Source organism: Perna viridis, chromosome 3 (assembly GCF_037379345.1).
Source record: "Perna viridis isolate PV_CMFRI_1.1 ecotype Kerala chromosome 3, ASM3737934v1, whole genome shotgun sequence".
Lineage (NCBI taxonomy): Eukaryota > Metazoa > Mollusca > Bivalvia > Mytilida > Mytilidae > Perna > Perna viridis.
Genome location: NC_142447.1, coordinates 20,370,903 through 20,383,223, shown reverse-complemented (window position 1 = coordinate 20,383,223; position 12,321 = coordinate 20,370,903).

The window sequence follows — 12,321 nt, the reverse complement described above, 5'->3', positions numbered from 1 at the left end:
TGCAGGTTAAAGTTAAGGTAAAGTCCAGAGAAGCCATTGAATATTGTGAAATTAGCATAGAAGCCTATGGAAAGTGGAATTAGTGGTTTTTAGCCTATACACTGATCATTTAAAATGCCTAATTCCCTCACGTTTTACCGAATTTAAAAGAGAAATGCCTATTTTTTCGGATTTACATATTAAATTCGATGTTCCGGGTCAAATTCGGACTTGTGCCGTTAAAATTAATATAAGATAATTAAATTAGGCTATCAATTTAAAATTCGGATATTTCCGATAAAATTCGGTGTGTACGATAAAATTAGGATACACAGCGTATTTAAATTCGAGGAGGTTGTTCCCATTTAAACTCGAACTTGTTCCTAATTAGATTCGACGTTGTTCTCGGTTAAATTCGGAGATGTTCCAGTTAAATTTTCACTAATTTTGTTTAAAATGTGTCATAAATTTCTTTTGAAACCTAAATTTTTCACTAGTGCAGGTGGCGCCCTTCGTAAAGAGAAAATGCTAGTGCCCGGAGTAAATTCTTTAAAGACGCGGTAACTTGTAAAATTTGAACGTGAACAGGCTAACGTGAGTAATAAATTAGCGTACAATAAAAAAAAAAGGATTTTTATCATATATGATAATATTAATTGATTATTGAAAATAAATAAAAAGTAATAAGTAAAAAATACATTATAACGGGTATTTGTTAAAAAAATTGTATTTCAGCTCCTCATTTTTAAACATACGATTGTAGAAAAAATATTTAACCATCTTTACGATGCTCAACAAAAACATAATAGTCTGGCTATTAGGAATAATGTATTAATTCAGGACTTCAGTCCCAATAATAAAAAAACGAAAAACAAAAAACGAAAAAACACTATCTAAAGTCAGTGGTCACAACAAAATGTGAATTATTTGAATGTGAACGAAATAATAAATATTTATTAATAAATATATCATTTGATAGTCGGATCTAAATTACATTTCGAACAAGAAGATTACATGCGTTGTCGCGCTAGGTATATCGCCACTTGTACAAGTTAATTAGGACATCACCCCAGACTTCGTATGTATGCGCCGTCTATATAAAGACACCCACCAAATTTAAAACCAATTCATCAGTTGTGAGCCCTAGAAGTGAAAATTTAAAAAGGTGAAAAGTGAAAAAGGCTCACAGAACAGGATATCGGAGAGAATCCAAAATCACTTACAACGTATGCCCTTTGTAGGTAAAGCCTAACACCAAATTTAAAAGCCCCGTGCAGGTCCGGGTGTCAAAAGAATAGGCATACAGCAGCGCTAAGCTTGTCGTAAAAGGCGACTAAATAGTGCTCAGAAACCTAACCGGGGGCTAGGCGCTCTGCCTACAGAGCAACTGGGATGCGTGCCCCAGGTGGTGGAATGGGGTGCCCCTGGCGTGTTACATGCTGGGGGTTGTCAGGCTGTAATACGGAAAACCTGACCGCAAACCATAGTGGTGCACCGTGTTGGGAAAGATGCCACGTTCATCGCACGTTAAAGAACCCTGCTGCGGTATTCGATAGGAGTAGGAACCTTTGAGTAGGCTAAATTGCCCGACCCTACCCATCCCTTCCTTTTTCTAGTGGCAATCTAAATTTGTCGACCCTGCTGCCTTTGTGTCCCATCCAATTTTTATTTCATCATCATTTCATGTTCATTTTATCATCCATTTCATGTTCATCGTCTGAATATAACTGAAATATTGCTGCTCGGACTTTACACCCCAACAATCAATCAATCCAAATTAAAAATCATTCAAGCCATATTGGGAGTTGACGATATTCGGCCTGCCGAAATGACAGACGGACGGACGAGTTGTCCACTTGTTAAATGGGGGTATAAGTTGCACAAACGGTCGTTTACAATTGAATTGATTTCTATCGATGCAAGCAGGTGTGACAACAGATAATGTTATTGTGTGTATTTTAAAAAATATATATATCAAAATTGTTTTTTTTTTCATTTTGATTCTTAAAATTATTTACATTTATTTAAAAATATATATATTTGAGTAAACATTTTGTTGTTATAATAAATTTTCATTCATATTTTGTGAATTCAGTATGCCTTCGTTTGATTTAAAAAAAAAATATACTGTAACAGATCTTATTGAATACATGTAATCAATTTATCAGGTAATTGTAGAAAAAAAACTTGCCAGCGACAAGATGGATTAACTACCTCCGAATTCTGTTTACAGTCAACTTGCAATCTAAACTGACTGAAGTATATGCACATTGTATATATCCATAAAAGTTGTGTTTTACCTAATTCCAAAAGAAAAGTTCCGTAGAATTAAAAGCTCCAGTAAACACCCATTAACCATTAAGAATTGTTATAATATACTGTATACCGAATAAACCAGTGATATGTGAAAGTCCTCATTTATTTAAAGCCTTGCAAAATCAGGGGGAGGGTCATTTTACATTAACAAGGGGGGTGTCCGATCCAGATTTGTTTCACTCTTCGGTACGTTGACTTACTTTAGCGTGTTTAATACTCTCAGACCCACATAGGGTACATTTGTATGAGAGTGAGCCAGGAAATCAACACAGCCGCTTGGCTGTTACATGTAGTAGGACATATTTGCCTGAGTTCTTCGGTAAGGTTTCACGGAAGCTGGCTCTGCCAATATCTACTAATCAAGATCTCCGTACGGGGCGCTCATTACAGACCAAAAAATGTATATATGTCAAGTCTATGAAAACATATGGTATTAACAGCTTGTTTTATTAAAAAAGACGATTCTTACCAAATGTCCATCATTTTGCTTTAAATAGATTAAATTCTCAATTATAAAGGGGATAAACACACTTAAATAAACATTAACAGTACCTACATGTGTATATATGTAATAACAAAATTATGTAATAAACTTATGTGACATGGTTTTAATAATCTAAGTTTGAAGATTTATTTAAATGAGGAAAAAAATAAATGCATCCCCTACATCATTATTAACCTAGACCCCGCTTATTGGGTATTACATTTTGAAACATATACAATATTTCGAATTTGCCTGTAAACATGTACTGTATTTACGGACATGTAGAAGTAATCGGATTGTGCGCTGTTTATATCATCCATAAAACCATAACAAGGGCCATTCTCGATTATTTTTTGTGTTCATATATCAAGTGTTTTATAAATGTTTTTTTTAAAACATTGTTTTTTTCTGATCTTGGGTTTTGTATACCCCGCCAGCCGAAGAAGCGAGGTATCATGCGAATCAGATAACTGCTTTGAAAGTATGCATAGTATTTTAAGTGCCATACAATACAGGATAAGTTCAATATGCAATTAATTCAGTTCCATTTTTGAAAAGTTGGTGCATATTCCCGAAGACACCGATAAATCTTCATGCAATTGAGATATAGGTACATGTAGGTATGCAAATGATTAGCGGTTGAAATACCATCAAGTATTTGTAGTGGAATAAGCAGGAACGCAGCAGCAGGAACGGTTGGTATCGGCCAATATTTTTTGTTTGAACCGCACGCCGTGTGTATGCTCTTTTCGCTGTATAATCTAGGTTTCAGTGCTAAGCCACACCTCTATGTATATAGGTATACAATACATTATCATTCAAATGTGTACCCGCAAATAATATTATTGATATTTACAAGTCAGAAAAATAACAATCACCCTTAAATGTCACACTTGACAAGATTGTAACATGTTTAGCTATTTAAGTCCAAATTCGCATTTTGAAAAGACTGATTACAGTACTAAAAAATGAAATAAAAAAAAAATAGCATACATGTACAACAAACAAATAGGCTTGGATTGGTTTTTTCGGCAATTGGGGAAGGGGTACACAAGTTTTTTTTCCTGCAATCCAGACAGTTAATATCATAATATTTAAGTGGTTAGAACTCCTCTAATAATTCGTACCACAATATTAAACTCATCAAAAAGTAATTAAGGGATTGGCTGTGATAACTGTTATCGAAACCATTCAGGAATTTGTGAAAAATATGTGATAGTGTGATTTTGATATTATATTATTCTGTGTCAAATATTAATCACAATCCAAGTTTAGATACATGTACATCTAGAATAGTTATTAATTTATTTAGAGTTGATATAAACGATTAGTGTTGATTAGTGTCTGGCCATGGACAAACATTTCTGGCCACAGCATTAATGTGAATTAAACATATCTGACCCGTTTTAGTACAAAAAATATTTTTTTGATTACTTGAAGTATGTTAAACGAACCACGGAAAACAGTGGCATAACGACTGTTTGAATTTTCGAGATATACATTTAGATTTATGCACGTACGCAGAATATATGAAACAATGCGAAGTGCATTAGGCCGTTAATTACATATATATCACACTGTCAGTGCAGGGTGTTTACATTTATTTTACAAAACCGTATCCACAGACCCCTTGTGAATTCTCTTGACAGTCGTGTGTATTGCATAGCCGACCGTAAGTAGGTAATCAGGGCCCAGGGGCGAAGTCATTAATTAATGATTAAGATATTCCTTTTTGTGTCATAGTTATATAAATACATCTAGGGAAATAATTAATTATCTAAACAAATATTCTATCGAATTATTATGTTAACAACTAACACAAAATTGAGCTTCAGCTTGAATTTAAGTACTCGAAATTTTAACGTTTGCCATCCGCCTCGGCGGGATGGCACATATAACGATGCATTCTACTTTCGTTTTACTATGAAGCCTGTAATTAAAGTGTTCATTTTTGGAAACTACTAAGATAATAGCAGTGTACAGTAAGCTAAAAAGGGGTTTTGTCTGTCTTTTTAAAACAAATTCTAGCCCCGTGCGGATCCGGGTGTCAAAAGAATAGACGACAGCAGCGTCAGGCTTGTTGTAAAAGGCAACCAAATAGTGCTTAGAACCTTGACCGGTGGTCGGGGCGCTCTACCCACAGAGCAGTAGGGTTGTGTGTTCAAAGTGCACATGGGATAACCCTGGCATGTTACATTCTCAAATCGTTAGGCAAAAATACTGAAATCCCGACTACACATCATAAAAGTGCAATTTGTTGGGAAAGATACCACGCTCATCGCACGTTACAGAACCCTGTGTGGTATTCAATCGGAGTAGGAATCTTTGCACTCCGCCACAAGATGCTAAATTAACCGACCCTACCCACCACTCCCCATTTCCAGTAGCAATCAAAATTTTTATACCCTATTATCCTTGTATCCCACCCGTTTTTTTTTTTTTTTTGGTTTTCATTTCATCATAATTTCATGTTTATTGTATCATTCATTTTATGTTCATCGCTTGGATATTCTTAAAGTTTATATTTAATTGCACATCTTTAAATGACAAAAGATTATCTGAAAACATCATATAATTGGTCTTAGTACAATTTTTATTGTCTTAGTGCACTAAGGCTAAAATAAATTTGTTAATTTCACATGTGCAATAAAGCCTTTAGTTCCGCTCTCGGATTTTTTTATGCCAAAATACTGATAAATTTAAAATTTATTTGAAAATTGCTATAAACTGTTGAGAAAATCTATAAGATAAATATGTAACCAATTGGTTATTGTAAATGACCAAAGTATAATAATATCTTGTGATTTAACTGATCATTCTAGGGGTTCTTCGGCATTTGTGATCATGTTTCGGTTTTTTACTCTATCCAATTAATCATCATATCTGTATTTTTGGAAGAACTATGAAACTAAAAGAAAAATCAGACAGAAACAACTTTTTCAAATTTCCTTTAACCTCATTCTGATGCATTTCAATAACAATAACATGTCATTTTTTCAAGTAATAACATGTATTAAAATCACTTGTCAGTTCGGAAAAAAAAACGATATCCTTTTATGATTTTAAAGTACATGAAATAATAACTTATCGATGGTTGCCCCATATAGTTATAATACTAGTAAATGAAAACTTAGTCACTGTCGGATGTCCGCACGGCTGATTTTAAATAGGGACAAGCGAATTCTCATACATATTTATGTTGTTTTTTTATTTCAGATTGATGAAAATGCATGCATTTACTTTTATTGCTCAAGTTGAATAAATTTTTAAGGGATTTCATTTTTCACATCATTTCCTGTTTTAATTTCAACTGAATGTTTACTCTTGCGATTTTAAATTACATGAAATATTTAATGAATAAATTATCTACAATTTAATAATAAATGAAAACCTAGGCACTACCGGATGTCTACACGTCTGATTTTAAATATTTTGAACCAATGTTCAACTAATGAAATAAAAATATCAAAAGACATCAAAGAGTCCAGGTAAGGGTATGTTACCCACGTAATGGCTGACGTGCCGGAAAAACTTTGTACAAAAGAAGTCTATAAATTTGACGATGTAATTACTTTTTTAATAATTAACTTAGAGCATTACGTGCAGTTTTACATGTCATTTCCACTGGTAGTACTTTTTTTGTGAAAATTGTCTTTTACTGGTTTGTTTTGTTTGTTTGTTGGGGTTTAACATCTGAGCAGCAATATTTCAGCTATATTCAGACGATGAACATGAAATTGATGATAAAAATGAACATGCAATGATGATAAAATGAAAAAGGGACAATGGGGTCGACAAATTTTGATTGCCACTGGAAATAGGGAGAGGTGGGTAGGGTCGGTCAATTTAGCCTCCTGTGGCGGAGCCCTATGGTTCCTACTCCAGAAGAATACCACAGTAGGGTTCTTTAACGTGCGAGGAACGTGGCATCTTTCCCAACACGGTGCACCATTATGGTTTGCGGTCAGGTTTTCTGTATTATAGCCTGACAACCCCAGCATGTAACACGCCAGGGGTACCCCCATTCCACCACCTGGGGCACACATCCCAGTTGCTTTGTGGGCAGGGCGCCCTAGCCCCCGGCTAGGTTTCTGAGCACTATTTAGTCGCCTTTTCCGACAAGCTTAGCGCTGCTGCAGGCCTATTCTTTTAACACCCGGACTTGTACGGGGCTCGTTTATTGGTCTTAGTGCAACTTTTATGGTCTTAGTGCACTAAGATCGGTCTTTGCGGTGTTTAGACGGAACCCCACACAGGGTTCTGTAACGTGCGAGGAGCGTGGTATCTTTTCCCAACAAGTTGCACTTATATGATGTGCGGTTGGGATATCCGTATATTTGCCTAAAGATCCCAGAATGTAACGTGCCAGTGTTACCCCATGTACAAGGTTCTAAGCACTATTAAGTCGGCTTTAGCGACAAGCCTGGCGCTGCTACCGTCTATTCTTTTGACACGTACTATGATCCGAACGGGGCTAGAATTCGTTTTAAAAAGACAGACAAAACCCCCTTTTTAGCTTACTGTACAATAATATTATCTTAGTAGTTTTAAAAAATGAACACTTTTAACTACCTGTTAATTACATAAATGAAATAAACATTCTGTTCTTAATCATGTATGGCTTGTTGAAAAATCGGAATCTTCAACCTCGAGGTTTTCTTTGAGGAGTAACTAAGACTGGTCTTTGTGGTGCTTAGACTGACCGCCTGTGTGGTATTCAATCGGAGTAAGAACCTTTGCGCTCCGCCACAGGATGCTAAATTAACCGATCCTACCCACCACTCCCTATTTCCTGTGGCAATCAAAATTTGTTGACCCAATTATCCTTGTATCCCACCCCGTATTTTTTTCTTTTTTCATTTCATCATAATTTCATGTTTGTTGTAACATCCGTTTTATGTTCATCGCTTGGATATTCTTAAAGTTTATATTTAATTGCACATCTTTAAATGACAAAAGATTATCTGAAAACGAATTGTTCGAAATCGAAATCTTTTAAATTTTTTACCAATTGGTTTAAATCAGCCCCTTTTCGAAAAATAAGTTTGTCATCGACTTTTTGCTTCTTTTCTGTAAGTAATTTGTTGTTTAACAGCTGAAGTTTTGTCCTTTTTATAAGTTAATGTATTCAAAAAATCTTCTACTTCTCTTTCTGACTTCCATTTGCCACCCATTTTTGAAATTGCTTGATGGAGTAAATCAGTTTGGACATTATTTTTTTTTGAATTTGGGTCCTTTTTCCTCATTCTCTTTTTCAAAATTGAACCCCTCTCTAACTAAGGTAAAAAATTCCCTTATATCTTTTTGCCTCAATTTTTCACCATTTCTTCTTGCTGTTTCTATAATTTTTGCTTTGTCATGTTTTGTCTCTAACCAGTCTAAAGTTTTATCATTACGCAGCATAAGTTTGGCATTTATAGATGTTACATTGATATTGGTGGAAACAGTTTTTTGTCTATCGAGTTGTCCAAACATCCTTTCCATGGTTATGTTAGTTGCAAAGCAGCTTTCACTTTCCTGTAATTTTTTCAGGGTTGGTTGATAATATTTTCCATCTGGTAAAAAATTTGAAAAAAACTTCCGACATTTTAACAACATAGCTCCAGTAACATCTTTAATGACTTCAAAAACAATTGAGCTGCGTTCTTCCTTTAAAAGTGCCATCTGATATACTGGTGTATCATATTTCTCATCATTAAATAAATCATAATCATTGCTCAAAATAATTTCTGGACTTTTAGTAATTTTTTTCCAATTCTTCAACAAATGTATTAAATATAGGACCCATTTCAAGTATGGGTAAATCCTTTGATGCTATTGAAAAATAAGGAGCTGTAAATTTAGTATTAATAATTCCCAGTGCCAAAAGAATGGAGTTGATAATATCATTTTCTAGAAGTTGAAGTATGGACTGTTTCAACAAATTTGGTTTTGATTCACATGAATAGCCGGTAATAAAACTTTTTATCTTCCCCCTCAAGTAATAAATTCCACAAGCATTGTTAAAAAATACTCTCCACCATAAACTGTTGGAAAAAAACAGGTTCCTCTACCTTTTCATTATATAAAAGTTTTTAAACGCATACTAATAAGTTCTTGGTAAAAGATTCTCCTTGTTTATTGATTAAACCTGGAAATTTCAAATTATGTTTTTGCTCAATGTTTCTTGAAATTTTTTCAGCAATTTCATAAAATTGAATCAGTACATGCATTGAACTTTGAAACTGATTTAGGTCCAGTGCTAATTCATCATCTATATTCTCATTTTTCATTTTATAAATAAGTCTATTAGCCTTTAGTTCGATGTTACTTCTATCAGTCATACAATTGGTGATTTTCGATAAAAACTTCTCTTTATCATTGACCATATCAACAGTAGCACCTACATAGTTTTCAGCAGATCCACTAGCTATTTCCTTAATTCCCGTGAGAATCAATTTATATATCACAGGATGCTGTATAATTAAATAAACTTGATAATATGTTTTGGATGGGTACATTGTGAGACAAGCAGCTCATAAAACATTCACTAACTGCAAAACAGTAACCCTGACTCAAATAAACCCACATACCAAAAACAAAAACACTGGCAGAGTAGGACATGCTTACACTTCCGGAGCATCTGATGTCTACATTGTGTATGTAAAACATCTTTGTTTTCACATGTCAATCATTGTTTTGGATTTTGTGTAGAGAATAGAGTCGTCACATTCTGAGACGTGGTATATATATATATATATATATATATATATATATATATATATATATATATATATATATATAAACGTCTCAGAATGTGCGAGTCTATTCACCATACTGCTCCATCGGATCAAATTGATACAGGAAAGATAACGTAAACTTATAGAAGGGTCTGAAAAATTCCCAACGATGTTAGAACTGTCAAATTTGTCGTTCCCTCCGCCTGTACAAATTTCAGCGCCCTAGTCCACTCGGCCAGCTAGGCTATATGAAATATATCTTTCGCTGGCCGGTTCATTCCTCCTCGCAGGATTAATCTAGGACTGTAACTTAGTACACGATGTATTGTTGTACGGGACAGTTCATTTAGATGCTATTATGTAGGATAGAGGATCAAATTAATGATGCATGTCACAACAAATCAATATTATACAAACGTCTCAGAATGTGACGACTCTATTCACTACACTCCAACTTATCAAGTGTTTATCTGCCAAAGTCCAAGAATAATTTTATATTCAAACATGACTTCATATATGAAGTTATAGGATATCGTTACGGCAAATCCAACTTAGATATGATACGTAAACACATGCCAAGTGAATTCGTTTGGAACAAAGAAACCGTCCGTAGCGAACTATGCAACGATAACCTTTGTATAGAAGTAAGAGAGGAGCAGTATAGAGTATTGACCGAGAGAATGTATAATGATATCAAAGACCTGGGTGTGAGTAAATTGTACGATGTCTTTAGGAACAGATCAGTCTACTATGAACCGTTTATAAAAATATTTATCAATTTAATAAAAGAAAAATCACTGAATGGAATAAAACTTGTTTAAGAAACGCAGGTTATCTTTTAAACTAGAAAACTGCCCATGACAAAAGGAAGTAGAATCTGAAAATCATGATAACAAAATAAACAAGTCTTATCATCAGATATGTCACTCACTTATTGTTGCAGGACTGTCCAGGAATTAAATTAACTGAGTACAATAACACAATAAAATATATCAGCTGGTTAGTATATTATAAACAATGTAATACCACAAAAGAACTTGTCAGTTACATACAATCGAGGAATGAATCAGTATCACCTTTACTTGGAGACAAATTAGAACATGTACGTTCATTAACTCTGGCATGTTTCAGTGGATGTGTAGATATGGTTAAATTATTACTGAAGTTCATAGACTTTGATTGTATCTATTTATCATTACATCGGATGAGGTCGGTACAGAATTATGTTTGGTGGTATCATAGAAAATATACACCACTGACAGCTGCTAGCACAAGTAATGTTGAATTGATATCATACCTTCATACAAGGGGAGCTGATATTAACTCACTTGACAGTAATAATTGGACACCTCTCTTAATGGCTTACTGGGCAGGACGTTTTGAAATTGTTGAATTTCTGATAAATCTAGGAGCCGATATTATTATATGTGATCATTATAACGTATCACCTTTATCAGTAGCCTCCGAAAAAGCACATGGACATTGCTCGAATATTGATCAACAATGGAGCCGATATAAACTTTTGTAATAGCTCTAAGGAATCGCCTATTTATAAAGCCTCTAGGGAAGGACATAATGATATTGTTAAACTATTAACGAAACAAAGTGCTATAGTGAATCTATGTGATTCAGATAACGAGTCGCCTTCGTATATAGCCTCAGAGGAAGGACGTACTGATATAGTTCGTCTGCTATTAGATGCAAGAGCGCAGGTAAATACCTGTAATGAGGATTACAAATCACCTTTACATGCAGCTTCAGTTGGAGGTCATACTGATATTGCTGACATATTGATAAAGCATGGAGCTGATGTTAATCTCTGTGATGAGGAGAAAAAGTCATCTTTACATGAAGCTGCAGTACGAGGACATACTGATATTGTTAAATTTGATGCTTGATCGTGGAGCTGATTGGAATCTTTGTAACAATCATAGTGATTCACGTTGATATTAAGCCACAAAGACTGTTTTAGTTGAAAGTAAGTTTAAATGACAAACGATGTTTCATTTTTTTTTTTAAATACAGCAACATGGCGTTACAATCACATCATTTTACCCGAGGAGTCGAGAGGAATATAAAATATGCAAAATGATGCAGAAATAAGCATCAGATAAAAATGTAAAAGAACAGTAAACATATTATAAAAGCGATGTGCTGAAAGCTCTTGGCTCATCATCTGGAATACTTAAAGATGAAAAGGTGGTATACAATGTAAGCAATGATATCCGATTAAATCTACGTCTCATCCAATCGATAACTTGCAACTATTCACTTTCCAATTGACTTGGATAAAATCTTAAATAGAAGCGTCACAATTAGACATTCAATAACGATTCTGTAAATTTTTTTCTAAAAGAATTCCATGGTGCAAGGGAAGTGGTGGATTAAAGATGGGTGTCCTATATTTATAAGTTACAAAGTTAATGTTTTGCTATGGACCCACCCTCAAAAAAAAAAAAAACAACAACAACAACAAACAAACAAACAAACAAAAAGAAAAAGAAAGAAAACTATAAGATCAAATCTGTAAAACAGGTGCACATCTTCAATAATTTACAAATATTCCATAAAAGTATTATCAAATTCCATTCAGTGGCGCAGTAGGAATGGCGAAAAAATAAAGGACACTCTTCAGTGTAACGTACATACGGACGGAATGACAAACATCCCATTAAATATACCTCTTTGGAAGTGAGAACATTAAAAGGTTTCGGGAAGATTACCATTCATAAAAGTGATTAATAGGGAAGCGCAAACATTTGTTTGCTAAATCGGGTTCGGCGCAACTATTTATGTTAGCCAAATTTAATATAAAAGAGAATT